The sequence below is a fragment of the Carlito syrichta genome, unplaced genomic scaffold, assembly GCF_000164805.1.
Source record: "Carlito syrichta isolate Samal-C Ts95f unplaced genomic scaffold, Tarsius_syrichta-2.0.1 Scaffold303242, whole genome shotgun sequence".
In the NCBI taxonomy this organism is placed as follows: Eukaryota; Metazoa; Chordata; class Mammalia; order Primates; family Tarsiidae; genus Carlito; species Carlito syrichta.
The window spans coordinates 127,205-129,689 of record NW_007247338.1 but is presented as its reverse complement, the minus strand read 5'-3'; the positions used below and the strand labels follow the sequence as shown (position 1 = coordinate 129,689).

The 2,485-nt window shown below is 40.7% G+C and overlaps 1 protein-coding gene across 1 annotated transcript in view; it reads left to right on the top strand.

Moving 5' to 3' along the window:
* Positions 1–374: 374 nt before the first annotated feature.
* Positions 375–2,485, top strand: part of STAMBPL1 (STAM binding protein like 1) — a 33,816-nt gene continuing 31,705 nt past the window's right edge. Inside the window, exon 1 of the mRNA XM_021712411.1 lies at positions 375–393. The gene's annotated coding sequence lies outside the window, so the exon portion shown is untranslated. The remainder of the gene's footprint in view (positions 394–2,485) is intronic.

Genomic DNA, 2,485 nt, shown 5'->3' with positions numbered 1-2,485 from the left:
TGTGAGGAATTCCTGTGTAGTTAAGCTGGATTGCTTCCTCCTCTGAAGTACCCTTTGCTATAATCATGGCACTTATTTGCCTTTCCTCCTGTTGAAAGTGGAGACTGCAAATTTAAATGGCTTTGATTTCCTCATTAGAGATTAAACAAACGATTTGCTTGATCCACTGCTAGAACAAATAAATGTTGCAGGTGCTAGGGCCAGGCCCAGGGGTGCAGGATCCTCTGATCTGTTAAAAATTTATTTGTTACAATTATCGTAGTACTCTAAGAAAAGGATTGGCAGTAGCGGGGAAACTGCCGGGAAGGGAGCGGGGAAAGGGGATTGGCAGTAGTGGGAATCTGCCTGGGGAAGGAGGGGGGGGCACACCTCATCAACAAGGGTACCTGCATAGTGAACATTTGTATACCTAACCCTGAATTGTACCTCATATCTTTAAAATAAAAAAAATTAAAGGGAAAAAAAATATTTGTTTGTTTGTTTGAGACAGGATCTTGCTATGTTGCCCAGGCTGGCCTCAAACTCCTGGATTCAAATGATCCTTCTTCCTCAGCCTCCTGAATGTAGAATGTCTCTATGTAACAGAGATGAAAAATCTCTCACAGAATCCTCTCAACAGATTTCCCTTTAGGCCCCATCAGAGATTTGGTTACTTTCCAGCTAACCAAGACCTGACTGCAAGGGAGACAGGGAAAGCGAATAATATCTCTAATGGGATTGGGCCCTGCAGGCACGGAAGAAGTAATGGTGAATGTGGGGGTAGGGAATGGCTCTGGGATAGATAACTAACTGTCAAAAACAAATTGCAAAGAAGCAAGTAGTTGCACATCAACCATCTGATAGCTATAATAGATGTCCGCTTTGAGGAGAGGTCGTAACCTCACCCCTCTAACCATTTGCCATGAGAAAGGATTGATATTCTGTGAGTTTCCTACTGCGAGCCAGGAAGTATAATGAGAATTTTATATATTACCTCATTTAAGCCACAGGTCTGTGCCACTTACACCTGGCTCTTAGGATTTTTTTTTTTTTTTTTAAGAGAAGCTGGAAATTTAGACTTGTGTATGAAATCTCCCAATTTTTAAATGTCGGTAGCTAACTTCAAAGTTAAAGTTTAGGCTGGGTGTTGTGGCTTACACCTGTAATCCTAGTACTTTGGGAAGCTGAAGTGAGAGGATCATTTGAGGCCAGAATTCATGATCAGCCTGGGCCACCTAGCGAGACCCTGTCTCTACAAGAACTTGTTTTGTTTTTAAAGTTAAAGTTTATTGTAACAACCAAATTAAACATTTATTACAACCAAATGCTACCTTTGGGACTGTAATTTATAATTCCTACTAGTTTGAAGGAGTGTGTAGTAGAATTCTAAAAAAAAGTCTAAACGTCTAGATGAGTAAGTGGAATCCTTCAGGCTGGGCAGGATGAGGTGAGGAGAAGAAAGGACAGTGGGCATTTCTGCTAATTCCCGTGTCTGGAGCAAAGGTGTAGAGGCAGAACATACAGAGTGCTGAGGCTAAGGACAGGGAGGAGAATAGAGGATGCATATTTTCTTATTAGTACTGGCCATAGTTTCCCATGGACTGAACTGAATCATCTTTTCTATGTCAAACTTGCTGCCTTTGTCAGGATACAGGTCCAGCTGCCTCAACAGACTCAAAGTACTAAACAAGATGGAAAGTTGTCTCTCATGGAAGTTTAAGGGTAGGCAAACTAGGGTGCTCCTTTTTTCTTCCTGCTTTGCCATGGTTCATCCTCGTGACCCAATGTCTCACCTTCACGTCGGCTGGAAGGAGGGCAGGAGCAAGCAGAGAAGGCCATGGCTCCTCCTTTAAAGGGCAGGATCCAGATTTTGATCTTGTCACTTCTGTTCATACTTCATTGGCCAGAACTTGGTGGCATGGCCACACGTCACTACAAGAAAGGCTGGAAAATGTGGGCGTTAGCTGGATGACTGTGTACTAGCTAAAAATTGTATATTTACATCAGAAAGAGGGAATGGGTGTTACAAGATATTTAGCAGTCTGCTGCATTAACACTTGTGGGCCACAGGTTGTCTGAGGCAAAGTGTCTCCTACTGCACCCTCAATTTAAATATTCTAATTATTTTAGTACGACCCTGGTAGCGCATGTGGATGGTGACATTTACTTTAATTTTTCCTGTTTTAGATACTTGTGGCTCACTTTATTTTTTTATTAGGTTGAAGTAATATGGTGAGTTTTTGTTTTGTATGTTTGTTTGCATAGTTGATCTGGAGCGGTGATTTTCAAACTGGTCTTTGACCTCTTTGCACTCTTAATTACTAACAACACCAAACTATATTTTTGTGACTTATGTCTATTTATATTTACTGTATTAAAAATTAAAACACACTTATAGGAGTATGCAAGTAAACATTCCATTGATTGTTGTATGCTGTGGAAATCTCCGCTATACAACTGTGAGAGATTAATGTAAAAAAAAAAAAAAAAAAAAAAAAAAACCGGG